The sequence below is a fragment of the Choloepus didactylus genome, chromosome 16, assembly GCF_015220235.1.
Source record: "Choloepus didactylus isolate mChoDid1 chromosome 16, mChoDid1.pri, whole genome shotgun sequence".
In the NCBI taxonomy this organism is placed as follows: Eukaryota; Metazoa; Chordata; class Mammalia; order Pilosa; family Megalonychidae; genus Choloepus; species Choloepus didactylus.
The window spans coordinates 64,493,201-64,507,745 of record NC_051322.1 but is presented as its reverse complement, the minus strand read 5'-3'; the positions used below and the strand labels follow the sequence as shown (position 1 = coordinate 64,507,745).

Below are 14,545 nucleotides of genomic sequence, written 5' to 3'. Positions count from 1 at the left end.
AAATCAAGATGTTGGCAGGGCCATGTTCTCTCTGAAGTCTGTGGCATCCTGGTGGTGGCTTGCCAGCCATCCATAACTGAATCTCTACCTCTGTCATGTGGCCATCTGTCTCTCATTCTTCTTCCCTTTTTCCAAATTTCCTCTGCTTTTATAAGGTCTTCAGTCATATTGCATTAAGGCCCAACCTCAATTTAGTTGGCCCTCATCTTAACTTGTGGAATTTTCAAAGGAACTATTTAAAAATGAGTCCATGTCCACAGGAACTGGGGTTAGGACTTGAACTTGTCTTTGTGCAGACGTGAGTCCATCCATAAGAAGGTCATTGGTGACCTTGGCGAGAGCAGCTTCCATGGAGCTGGTGGAGGGATTTGTACACGTTCTAAATAGCATTGTGGAGCTGTTTTAGAGACAGCAAACATGAACGGCTGTTGGGACATTTGCTTTGAAGGGAGCAAGAAGCAGAAGCAGAGAGCAGTAGCTGGAGGAGTATGGGGGTCTTGAGAGAAGATATTTTTCTTGTAACTTTTTATTTTGAAGCAATCATAAATCCACAGGAAGTTGTAAAAAATGAAAATGTAGAGGGAAGTCCCGAGTACCATTTTCCTAGCGTCCCTCAATGGTTACATCTTGTGTTATTATGTAATATGGAAATTATTATGTAATATGGAAGTCAGGAAATTGACAATGCAATCCACAGGGGTTGTTCAGCTTTCACCAGTTTTACGCACCCTTGCTCGTGTGTTCCTGTTCTGTGTGATTTTATCACATGTGTAGATTTGTGTAACCACCACAACAATCAAGCTGCAGAACTGTTCTATCACCACAGGGTTCCCTCATGCTGCCCTTTTAAATTCCCATGCCCTACCCACAATCCTAATTTGGCAACAATGAATCTGTTCTTCATCTCTGCAATTTCATTTATTCAAGAATCCTATACAAATGGAATCTGCAATATGGGATTTGGGGAGCTTGACTTTTTTTCTCTCAGCGTAATTCCCTTGAGATTCATCCAAGTCATTAACGAACAATAGCTCTTTCCTTTTTATTGCTGCATAGTATTCCACAGTACGGATGTTTCATAATTTGTTGAACTATTCACTGTTGAAGGACATTCTAATTGTTTCTAGTTTTTGACAGTTTTGAGCAAAGGTGCTATCAACTTTTGTGTCCGTTTTTTTTTGTGTGAACATAGTTTTCATTTTCTGGGATAAATATCCAAAAGTACGGCGGCTGAGTCATATATTAAGTGCATGTACAGTTTTTTTTTTTAAGAAATTGCCAATCTGTTTTCCTGGGTAGCTGAGTAATTTTACATACCCACAGCAACATATGAGTGATCTGCTTTCTCCACATCCTCACCAGCGTTCGATACTGCCACTATTGTTTTTTTTTCTTTTTTTCTTTTAGCCATTCTGGTGGCTGTGTAGGGAGAGGTGTATTTTGAAGATGAGAGAATTACAGGAAAAGTTGTGAGGCTGCCTGTGCTCTAGGCTCTTCTTAGGCAGCTTGAAGTTTGCTAAAACACCAGCCCTTATTTTAGAAATATTGAGCAGCTGTTGTGACATGTGCATTCATAAATGTACACATAATAGAGATATTTGTTTAAAATAAGGTTGTGTCTTAGAGATATGGAGATGAGGAAATAACCTTGATCTTTTAAGATGAAGGGCAGCAGACGTGTGCTTTTCACAGAGCCCCTGTACCTTCAGTGGTAGCAGTAACCAGTTAGGGTTTTTCATTATGTCTCAGACTGAAAGTCTGATGCATCTAAGTTGCACACATCTGGGTACTAAAACTGCTCAGCCCCTAGATGGAATTGCATGGTAGTTAGCCACAACTTACAAGTTATAAATTTGAGTTCTTGTATTGATACATCTATCAATTTGTTTGTCAGGGGGACAGAAAATGTGTAATTTCAAAGTGCCTAAAATGTGATATAAACTTAGTAAACATTCATGAGTCCAACAGTAAACTTCAGGGCAAAATAAAAAGAAATAAAAACTTGAAAAACAAAGTGGAATATATATGTATTTTTTTTTTTTGTTGCTAAATATTTTTAGCAGGTACAAAGGTTTCCACATTTTGAGGCCACAAAATGCTCTTTTTGTTCTTAGTTATAAAATTGTCTTTTCTCAAAGCCAAATTAGCTCATCATGAAAACAACCAAAAAGCAAAAGACCTCAAAAGCCTTTTACGACGAGGAGGAAATTGGCTTGTGTTGGAGAAAGGCGACCCATCAAACTGCCAATCCCATGGGGCTTACAGGCTCTTGGGGACCAATGAAGTTGCATCGTGGTTGTTTCGCTTAGTCCGGGACTCACTCTTGAAGATGTGTGTAGTAACCTAACTGAACAGATGTAGCCACTTCAGGTCATTTGACACATGCTGGCTTGCCCAGGGTGGTCAGGAAGGAATTGCGACTTGCTGTCTCACCATCCATAGGAAAGACTTTATTGAGCCAAATAATCCCCTGGGACTTAGAGAGAAAGGAAAAGAAACCAAGACAAAACAACATACAACAAAGCATGTGATAACAGCCAAGTGTTCTGAATGCAGAGTGAGAACAGTTAAAATGCAGAAAGTTTTGGAGCATGTTACTTTGTATTTTAGATACTGTAAACTCTTGACTCGCAGTAGTTCATTTAAGAGGAGCGAGTTTCTGAGAGTCAGGATTGTGGTTCAAATGCTTGCTGTCCTGCGTTTGGTAACTGTTCTTGATACATAGTTTTATTTTTTTTAAATTGTGACACACACACGTGTGCGTACACACAGAGACACACACTCTCATATATATGTATACACTCACAGATACACATCACATTTTCCATTTTAACCATTCTTAAGTGTGCATAGGTTCTTGACATACAACAAAGCCTGTAAGATTATGAGGGAGCAAGTGTAGAGACATCTATAATTCCAGGTAGATAACTGTCATAATCTCAGAGGACTTTGATGCTCAATTGTCCTGGTGCTCAAAAAGCCACAGGTTGTTCCCTCCTCTCTAGGAATTTACAACCACATATCCAAAAGTAATGAAGTTCACAAGCTGAAAATCACTGATAGGGAAAAATTGAGTCAAATAGGAATAAAGAGAGCACTTCCATAAAACACTGCTCATGAATTATGTTTTAAGGGCAGAAATATCAACAGTGGGTACAGAATCCTGGGCAATTCTTGTTGAGGGAAGTGAGGATGTTAGCTTTTGAAAATCAAGTGGAAAAGCTCATGGAAAAGACAGGTGTCAGGTGCGTATAAATGGGTAAGAGATGGGGCGATAGGTGGAAGTTTCAGGTATCAAGGGCTACTTTGTAAAACAAACAAGTAGGGATCACGGGGCATGTATTTTTGTGAAGAAAAGCTGCTATGTGTCTTATATGTGTCTGTACTTTCCCTGAGCAGGTTCTAAGTAAATGTCATTAGTTGGATCGATAGGACTTGAAAGAGGCAGAGGGATGCCTTTTCAAGCCACGTTAGAGAAAGCGACGTGGGTGAGAATGCCATCTTGGCACAAACACAAGAGGTGAGGTCCTGAGAAGAGGGAGAGATCTGGGTGGATTATTCCCTGGGGGCTGGAATCCTTGGTGTGTGTAATAAAGTTGGCCCCTCAGATTGCAGGTACAATCTAGAAGCCGGATATGCTTTAAGGTTGCATGAGAAACCTGTGAAGTCCAGGAAAGAAAAAGGGATCAGGAAGGGTGTCCTTGCTTGAATGGAGTTGGCACATGCTTCCGGGTGATTTGAATAAATGGCTTCATATTATTTCAAAAGTTGTGCAAACTTTTCTAGAGAGTACTGTGAATATTTTTTTCAACTGTGGCCTTATTTGGTTGCCCATTTCAGTACCTCATAGTTTTATTCCAGATTTGCAAATTAAGTGTGGTGGGGCAATTTGTGAGGTACAATTTTTATAGCAAAGCTATGTGTTGCTTATAACAGAAAAATGCATTTCCGTGTTTCAAATGTGCGTAAACAAATTCCGTGCCAGAGGAAGGGGCGTTGGTTTTTAATCTTAGCATAGTTTAAACAAAATGAATAAAATAAACTAAATTTCAGCCCAGTTATAAATAAGATTAATGATTTTATCTAGCACCACATTTGTACCTCAAGTCTAGGTTTCATGATAAATTCTAATAATTTATATATGATTCTGTATTCAGACTTATCTTTAGTCAAAAGGAATCAGAATAAACTAAAACAGAAAGACATGGTTTTGGATATTGTTTTGTTTTTTTTTTTTTTAGTTTACTTTCAAATGCCATATATTTAGAAATTTTTTTGTGTTGTGTGTGTATGTTCTTGTTAAAGTTAGAAATAGGGGTCTATTTACATAAAAGAAGCTTAGCTAGATTTTGAATCAAAATGTCTTAGGATTTTACCACATGTATTAAATTAAATTATTTGTCTCAGAGGACTACTAAGAACTTCCAAATGTGACCCTGTAGCACATAAGTATGGCTATTTTTGTAAATTCTTACAAACCAGAAAACTCCTCCTCCAAATATGTCAAGTTTAATTTTCTGCTCTGTGGAGCACAGCTAGTGAGAGAGAAAGCCCAGTGACATTTTCCACAGTGTGAGTTGCCAACCACGAGACGCCCATGGCAGTGTTTAAATCTGCAGCAAGCAGCCTACCAATTGGTTGAAGCCAGGATTATGTAATTATTCTTTAATATTCCTTTCTTTGGTGCCTGCATCACTGTCAGAGAGAATCATAATGGCAGAATTGGTGACTGTCTGCTAAGGTAGCATTTTGTCATAGCTAAGAGCTGCTCGAATCTCTCTGCATTTCTGCATATTCCGTTGGTTAACCTCTCCATCTTTTGCGAACTCCTAAGGAAATGAACCACATTCGAGTGTGCTCAATTCTGTGGGTGTTGGGTCTGTGTTTTAGTGGCTGTCATTTCTGCAGAGTGACCTACAACAATTCCAAGGTTTCCTGAAGAGCATTAATTAGTAAAATGATAACATGCTGCTACTTGGGTTCTAATAATGCTTCAGTAATTAGATCAGATCTACAAATAAATCCTGGTAATGACAGTAGGATGAGTTAAATTCAGAGTAACGGGGGCTTTTATCTACTGTATAAATAAAGTAGAACAAAAGTCAAAAGAGTTAAAATACACAGAAATATACATAGGTTAGGAAACTTTATTACAATTCTAAGGGAAATACAGTTATCCAAATAGATCTATTGCAGCATCTTGGTTTTGTTCTTGGACCTGTAAATGATATTGTGTATATGCACAGGAATTCCTCATTTACCTGGCAATGTTGTTGAACAGAAGTGAGGAAAATAATAAAATTTCTAGATGACTGGAGCATATCCCAAGGCCAAATTTAATTTATTTATTATTTTGGTTATTAAAAATTGATGGTATTATATACTTCCCAGACTTCCCTTAACAGAAGATGTTGGTCATAATTTAACCTTTTCTTGTGGTAGGACTTAAAGGTGAAATCATTATGGAATTTGGAAAAACAATATGTTGATATTCGACTATGTTCAAGACACTGTATAATAGGCTCTTTGAGGAGTATAGAAGCTAATAGATATTCTGAACATCTCACAATTTAATGGTACTATCCAATAGTTGTATGACTATTACTCATATTCATAAATTAGTGTGGATTTAGTTATATTATAATCATCTCTCTTCCCCAATAGGATATGAAATCCTCCAGGATAGGGACAATATGTTATTCATTTGTTTAAAAGGGAGAATTTCTCTCAGAAAAATTCACAGATGACTGCAGTTTAAGGGATTTCAAATTATTAGCAATTGGAATTGATAGCGATTGAAAAATTCTAGACATTTTACAATTATGGAAGGGAAATGTGATTATATTCACTTTTAGCATTGAGGAAAATTGAAGTATGTTGCCTTTTTGTATTAGCACCTTTTATATATCTAGAGGCATTTTGTTAGTTTAGGAAAATATGCCTCTTTTTAAATTTGTATTTTCTTTAAAAACACTCAGGTCAGTGTACAGAACTTAAAAATATTTTTCTAAGATGCCCAGGGTGCTGAACTTTACAGTATCTGATAGCTAATATTTCCCTCCATATTTTGAGAAGAAACAAATTCCAAAAACATTGCTTCTCTGAAAAGGAGTTAAAGGAGAAAAACATTTCTTTTTCTTCCTTCCTTTATTCTACGATGAAGTGCATTCTCAGAATTTAGTACTGGATTTTAACTGCATCCTTTGGAAAGCTCTGACAGTGGGCATATTTGAACTATGATTGTAGCAGTAAAAATGAAGGGAAAGGTTGTGTTCAAGAACAGTTTTTTTTTTCATTTTACTTTTCCACTGAATTATAACCTAAATACGGTAAAATACGTTGAGTCTTAAGTGTACAGCCTGGTGGAATGTGAAGGGTTAATTCATCTGTGTAACCTCCACTAAAATAAAGGCACAGCATGTTATCGTCAGCCCAGAGGCTTCCCTGTTACACTTCCTAATTAGTCCTGCAAAGGTGACGACTCTACCTAATGTTTTCACTATAGTGTTATCTGTTTTTTTAATTTTATATAAATAGAATGATACATTATGCATTCCTTTTTTTTTTTTTTGCTCAATACTGTGTCTGTAAGATCTGTACCTGTTGCATATAATAGTACTTTCATCTTTTTCGTGGCTGTAGAGCAGTCCATTGTATAAATATTCTGTAATCTATTAATCCATTCTGTTGTTAAACATTTATCTTGTTGCTGTGTTTTGGCTTTTATGAATAAAGCTGTTATGAACATTCTGGTCTACATTTTTTAGAGGACAAACACAACCCTTTCCCTTGGGTATATACCAATGAGTAGAATTGTTGGTCATAGGCTCAACTTTATGCAAACAATTTTTCCTTTAAAAGAAATTGATTGAAATTGATTGAAAACAATTACAGTCAATTGTTTTCCAAGTGATTGGATCAATTTATGGTTGCTTTCACCAGTGACATGATTTCCATTCCCTATATATCTTTTCCAACCCTGGGTATTATTATTTTTATTTTAACCATTCATGAAGACTTTTCCAACACTGGGTATTATTATTATTATTTTTATTTTAACCATTCATGAAATTCATTGATTTGCATTTCTTTTATGATTCTCTGCTTACCAGATACCCTCTTTTGTGATATCCTGTTCCTGACTTTTGCCCATTTCTAAAAGGTGTGTTGTCTGTCTTTGTTTTATTGATGTATAGGAATTCTTTATGTGAGTTTTATCAAAAAGGATAAAAATTCATAAATAGGACTTCATTTAAAATTGAAAGCTTTAGTTCACCAAAGGTCAGAACAAAAAGAGTGAAAAGGCAAGCAATAAATTGGGAGAACATATTAGGAATATACATAACCAATAAAGGACTCATATCCAAAACACATAAGAAATTGACTTTGTACAATTATCGAAACATGAAATTAATATTGTTACCATCTTGTAGACCTTCTGCAAATTTTGCCAGTAGTTCCACAAATACTCTTTATTCTGGTTCAGGATGAAAGCCGTGAACACAGGTTGCATTTAATTGTCATGTCTCTTTATTCTCTTTGATTTGGGGGAACTTCCTTAGTCTTTGTCTTTTGTGACCTTGACATTTTTAAAGATTGCTGATCAGTTTTTTTTGGCAAATGTCCCTCAGTATGGGTTTGTCTGATGTTTCTTCACCACTAAATTCAGGCTATTCGTCTCTTCCGATAATACCACAGAAGTATTGCTGTGCTTTCTCAAAATGCCATGTCAGGAGGTAAATGAGGTTGACATGTCTCATTCTTGTTGATGTTAATAAGTTTGATCACTTGTTTGAAGTGGAGTGTGTCAGGCTTCTCCACTATAAAATTATATTTCTTTTCCTTTATAGATAATAAGTATCTTTGGGGGAGATAGTTTTAGGCTAGTATGCAAATATGTTTTCTCATCATACGTTTGCCTACTAATTTTAACTTCCGTTGGTGATTCTTGCCTTTCTGAAACCATTATTACTATGGAGTTTGCCAGATGGTGTTTTTTTCTATTTCTATCCTTCCTTTTATATTTAGGAATTTGAATTCTGCTCTAAGGAAGGGCTGTCTCTTCTACATCATTCGTTTATTTGTTCAATTACTTATTTATAATAGGGGCTCAAGGATATTTACCTTACTATTTAGATAAAATTCATTATCATCATATTATTATCATTATTTATTTTGTTGCTCAAAGTGTTCTAGGTTTGGCCATTGGGAACTCCTTCATGCTGGCTCCTGTGTCCTTCTGACGTAGCATCACATTTTGAACATTCTTACTTTCTAGCACCACAAGATCTTGCAGGCTCGTCTTATGCTTTTCCTGCTCATTCTTAGAATTGGCTGTTTTTTTCAAGAATACACCCTTTTTTTGTAAAAAAGTTATTTGGAAGCTGGTGAGCTAGGTGTGCTCATTGCTATTTTGCCATTGCTTCGGGGCCATCTCAGGTAACAGAGCTAGGAAGTATGTGAACGTAGACATATACATGTACCCACACATCTATATCTGTTTGAATATCTGTTTATCCATATGCGTGTACATATACATGTATGTGTATGTATATGTATGTTTATAAATACATATAACCATGAGTTTATACTGATATATTTGATTGCAGGCAAACACCCCAGGGTTCATTTGGGTTAATCTCCTTTCATTACTTGAAATTCCTTTTTTCAGACTTAATAAACCTGGCACTCATCATCATCAATATATTTCATTTGCTCAACCCTGGAATATGCATAGTTTCATAATTTCAGTTTCATACTAATGTGAAAAACAAAATTTTAACTAGAGTACAATATGTATATATGATTAGTTTTCTCTTTAGCCTTAGAGTATGCAGTCAAAATAGTGTTTCCCAATGATGCTTAAGATTAATTCTGTTCTTTCCCATCTCCTTCAGTGACATTAATGTTATTTATTCATAATACAATGTGTATGAAGGCTCTTGATTTTTCAATATTAAGTTCAGATTTTCTTGCCTTACTAAATTCTTGTATCGTATGAGTTAACATTTTTATTGATTCTTTAAGGTTTTCCACGTGTCATATGAACTGCAAGTGGAGATAGTTTTACCTCTTCTTTACCAGTTGTTATACTTGTAATTGATTTATTTTGCCTAACCACGTTTGCTAATACCTTGAATGTAATGACGAACATTAATGGAGTACTGAGCTCCCTTCTCTCTATCCAGAACTTAGTCGAAACACTTCCAGTGTTCTTCCATTCAGTGAGATCCTGGTTTTAGGACTGATTTAAATAATATATTTAGAGAGAGGGAGGGAGGGAGGGTAGGGCAGGAGAAAGCCTATGAATATTTATTGCATGTTAAGAACACATGCCCATCAATTCTTACATTCTTGAGGGCTTTTATTTATTATCATATTGATGTTGAATTTTGGTGAAGTCATTTCAGCATATACGGAGATAATCATATGATGTGTGATATTAATGGGTTTCCTAATATGAACTAACCTTGTAATTCTTCAATAAATCTCTCTTGGTCATTTGTAATATTTTCTTAATGTGGCTGTATATTCTGTTAGCTAAAATTTTGTTTCATACTTTTACATTGATATTCTTAGATAATATTCTGTAGAGGTTACATTTTGTATTTTTATCAAGTTTTGCTACCAATATTATACTGGTTTAATAAGAAGAAATGGAGGTTCCCCCTCATTTTTAATGTTTTGAAACAATTTATAGAATATTGGGACTATTTGGTCTTTGAGGTTTTATATAATTCCACTGGGAATCTGTCTGGGTCTGGTCCTCTTTTATACAATTTGTTCTTAGTAACTTTCTTTATTTTTTCTATGGAAAATAGTCCCCTTAAGCTTCCCCTTTCTAGTGGGGTCAATTTTGGTAGTACATATTTCCTTGGAAAATTGTCCGTTTTATCTAGGTTTTCAGATTTATTTGCATAGTTGTCTCTAGGGGAGCCATTTAAGATTTTTTTTTCTTGGTCAAGTTAGCTCGATGGTTTGTTTATTTTCGTAAAGTTTTCAGGATTTTGATTTATTAATTTGGTCTACTGTTTTCTGATTTGCTAATCACTTCTACTTTTAGCTTTATTACTTCCCCTCTTGTGTTTTCATTGGGCTTAATTATATATTTGAGCTGAGAATTGAAATTTTTATTTTAATTCTTCCATTTTTACTGATAAAAGTTTTTAATGGCATGAATTTTTTTTCTGACCACAGCTTAAGTTGATCCACGGAAATGATGCAGTCCTAGTTTAGTTCACAGGAGGGTTTTTCTTGGTGGAAATTAACCTACTGATTCTAAAATTTATGTGGAAAAGGGACAGTAACAGCCAAGATGATCTGGAAGAACAAAGCCAGATGATTTAAACAACCAGATATGAAGACAGTAGAATTATAGTTATTAAAACAGTGTGGTATTGCCACAAAAATAGACCTGTTTGAATCCAGAAATAGAATTACATGTATGGACACCTGGTTTAGGAAAAGCATAGACTGCAATACATTAGGGAAAAGATGATCTGGGCCAATGGTGTATCCATTAGGGGGAGAAAATGGGTTTTCATCTTTACGTCGCACCAGATACAAAAGTCAGTTTCACATGTATCATAAAATCTACACATTAAAGATAAAAAATACAGCTTTTAGAAGAAAACATAGGAAAATGTCTCCATGACCTTGGATCAGGCAAATTTTTCTTAAACAAGAGACAAAAATCATCAACGTTAAAAGAAAAAATAATTTGATAGACGGCCAACTTAATTGATTCTATTAATTTAAAAAAAAAATTAGGAGAGAGAAAAGATAAACTGCCTAGGAGAAAAAAATATGTAAATAATAAATATACATATACATTATACATATATGTATGAAGTATGCATATATATATATATATATATATATATATATGCAAAGGACTCATATCCATAATGTGTAAAAAAGCACTACAACTAAAAAACATAAAAATAGATAATCCCCTTAAAATGAGTAAAAGACTGAATTGGAACTTTACAATAGAAGATATTCAAATGGCTAGTAAGCATATAAAAAAATCAGTAGTCCTTGGGAAATGCAAATTAAAATATGTGACACTGCTACACATATACTAGAATAGTTAAAATGAAAAACACAGAAAATGCTGAGTATTGACAATGATGTAGAGCAATGTAATTGCTGGTGCATTAAAGAAGGAACATTAAGAAACTACAATGGAAAAATGAAATTGCATTCACAATTTTTACAATTGTATTGGAATTAATGAAAAATATACATTGCACTTTAATGGGAGATATAAAAAAGAATTAAGAAATTGAATAGCCATAATACATTCTTGGATAGGAAAATTGACTTTTATAAAGATTTATATTCTCTCCAAATTCATGCATATGTTTGATAAATTTTCCAATTGAAATTATGGAATATTTTGGTAAATTGACAAAAATATTATGAAATTCATTCAGGAAAATAAATGTGTGAGAATAATGAGGGAAAATATGAAAAAGAACAGTGAGGATAGTCCATAAGTTAAGTGTCCTATTGGATATTTAACATACTTTACATCAGCAATAATTAAGGCTGTTGCTTTAGCAAAAGAATGGATGAAATAACAGAACTTGAAATATGACAAATATATTTATGAATGTATATACTACAAATATATTTAAGAATTTAATAAATGACAGAAAGATGTGTCACTGGCCATCAATTTGGAAGACAGAATTATTCAGCCTGAGCTTTACAATGTACATTAATACATTTCACTTGGTTTAAATAAATTTACATTAAAAAGGATGACACTTATTAAATCTTCAGAAAGGGCTTCTTGCTTAAAAAGCAGTACTAGTAAATATAAACACAAATTGTAGCACAAGCCAAAAGGTAAATAACTAGTTCTCAGAATCTTATTTTCTTTGTTTGTAAAACAGAAATAATAACATTTCATCCTAATAATAATAAGCTCTTACGTGGAGCTGACCACTTGCCAGGTATGTTTTCTAATTGCTTTACCTACAGTAATCCTCCCCAGCCCCTGAGAGGAAAGTGCTGTAACTGATGTGCTGTAATGATGAGGACACCGGGGCACAGGGACCCTCAGTTATGTATGTTTTTCAGGCCTCGCAGGTAGCACGCAACAGCACTGAGATTTGCATCCAGACAATGTGACCCGAGTCCGCACCCTTCATCATTGTACTTAATCAATGTGTGAATAAGCATTTTCAAGGTTGTGGTGCATATCATCCGACTGTCTTCCTACCATGTGATAATTGCACCACTAGTCTGGAGAATGACAGATGATTTCAGGTCGTTGCTGACATTTGTTCTCATATGTTTTTAAAATTTGGGGTATTTTTGCAGGCAAAGGGAATTTAGTCGTTTGCTTTGATCTTTATTTGTTTTTCTGTGACAATGATGAACATGTTTATATATTTTTGTTAATCAGTTTTCACACCCCTCGTAGAGTTAGAACGATATGTCCACAGGAGTTTTCTTGTCTCTCAGGCTAATTTTGAGTGGCCTCTCCCAGGCTTGCCTTTATCCCCGTCTGCCCCACACCACTGCAGCTTCCCGCTTGCAGAGAAAGACTCTGAAACTGGGGTCTTCTCTTCTGGAGGAAGATGCCCTTCCAAGCCTGGTCAATCCAGAGAGGCCTGGTTTCCACCCTCTCTCCTTCCCTCTTAATCTGAGGATAATTGAAAATTTGTATGGAGTGCCCAGCCCACTGCCTTGCATTGTATGCTCACTAAATGGTTATTCTATTTTCCCTTGTCAATTTTAACCAGCAACAGGGGAGAAAAATGAGGGAAGGGATAAAATAACTACTCTTTACTGAGCTCTATTACAAGTCTTTGACATGCATCAACTTACTGATTGTCTCCTTAGCGGAGGGCTCACATAGCTTGACCAAGGGGGCAAGGACAGGTGGTGGTGGTAGTGGTTAGAACTGTGATGAGTAGCCGCTCCTCTAACTCAGCCTGCCTCTTAACTATTAGTGAAAAGACAGCAGATTAAGGTTGCGATTCACATAGTTGAACATGAATAAATATTGAAAAAGTAACGGATGCATTTCTTTTTGTCTCATTTTGTGTTTCAGCATCGTGCGATGGTACTCTGAGCATCTTTGGTGATTACTGCTCAGATCTTTCCCTGGGCCACTTCCTTGAAAGGACCAACATACATCCAATTTACCCAGACATAATCCAAGATTAATGGAGGGACTGCAGAGGAGATTACTCTTGGCTTGCTAAGACTAGGTAAGAGTTTCTGTATATATTTACTGTTTGCAGATAATATTTGATAGCATGACCTGTTCTGAAATATTTCTGCCTTGTCATAAATTGGAGTTTTGTATTAACTGAATAGACAAATGGAAGAGGGGGAAAATAGGCTACCTCAAAAAAGGCATTGATATAATGATTGAGATGTATATTTTACCTAAGCATATGCTGATATATCTGAAGGTATTTTTATTATTTGTGAAGTGTGAGGAGCTAGCATTTAGTGAAAGAAGAATTTCATGACAGGCATTCTTCTTGTAAAATATAACTGCCATACAGTTTTATGAAACCCGTAATTGCTTCAATCTGTGCTGTTTCTGCTGCTATAAAATCAATAACTGTAAAATGGAGGGGCCATCTTCCTGGAACTGGTTATGATGAAAATGTACCTATTGTGATTACCTATATGCAGATCCTTCCTTAACTATGAGCTTCCCTTATATGTACTTATCCATTTCTTTTCCTCAACTTGAAAACTTTCTGTTCCAGTTCACTAAATTGCCAGTCATTCCAGTCAGGGTTAATTAGCCAGAGAATTGAGGTTCTGGAAAGCCAGTAATGTTGAATCAGATGGTAGAGTAGGAGAGCTGCAGCAAATCCTTGGGGCAGATGAAGTGAGCTAAGGTAGTCCTGCGTCTCCTACATGTATCCTCTGTGGCTTCCATGAGGACAGAAGGTGAGGGATGAAAATAGGTGCTTCGGCCATGACGCAAAATTATCTTGTGTAGACAGATGTTGAGAAATAGACATTCTCCAAAGCTTTTCCTTCTCAAGCATACAATTATTCTGCATCTCGAAGACATGAGATTCAAGAGTGAGTCTGAACCTGAAACAGAAATCAGAAAGACTTTGAATATTTAGATGAAAGACCAGACCTTTTAAAGTGCATATGCAGCTGCAAAATGTAACAACTTTTCTAATGTCTCACAGACAGTTTGGGGAAGGGTATCCAAAAAGTTTCCTGGTGAGCAAGGGTAGGTAAATGGAAACTTGGAAGGTTGAAGGTGTGTGGAAGGCCCCTGGTCATTGTCCGGTGGCTGAGAACATGGGTTTTGGAGACATACCAGATCCTCCGCGTTGAATTCTGGTTCTGCCCCTTTTTGGCCTTGAGTCTTGGGGCAGTTGTGAAGATTAAATGGACTGATTTATAAATAGTGCATAGTACTGGGCCGGACACATAAGTAAGTATTCAGTAAATGGTTGTTACTGTGTTAAGTTACTGTCAACCATTTCTGAGGGCTTACTTTGGTTTACCAGTGAGTGTGATCTTACTACTCTTTTCTTTATGCTGA

General features: G+C 35.7%; 1 protein-coding gene across 6 annotated transcripts in view; it reads left to right on the top strand.

Annotated features, from left to right (window-relative positions):
- Positions 1-14,545, top strand: part of DLGAP1 (DLG associated protein 1) — a 945,880-nt gene that overhangs the window by 105,654 nt on the left and 825,681 nt on the right. For all 6 annotated transcript variants that reach the window (XM_037805638.1, XM_037805641.1, XM_037805640.1 and 3 more), the window contains exon 2: positions 13,070-13,229. The gene's annotated coding sequence lies outside the window, so the exon portion shown is untranslated. The remainder of the gene's footprint in view (positions 1-13,069; positions 13,230-14,545) is intronic.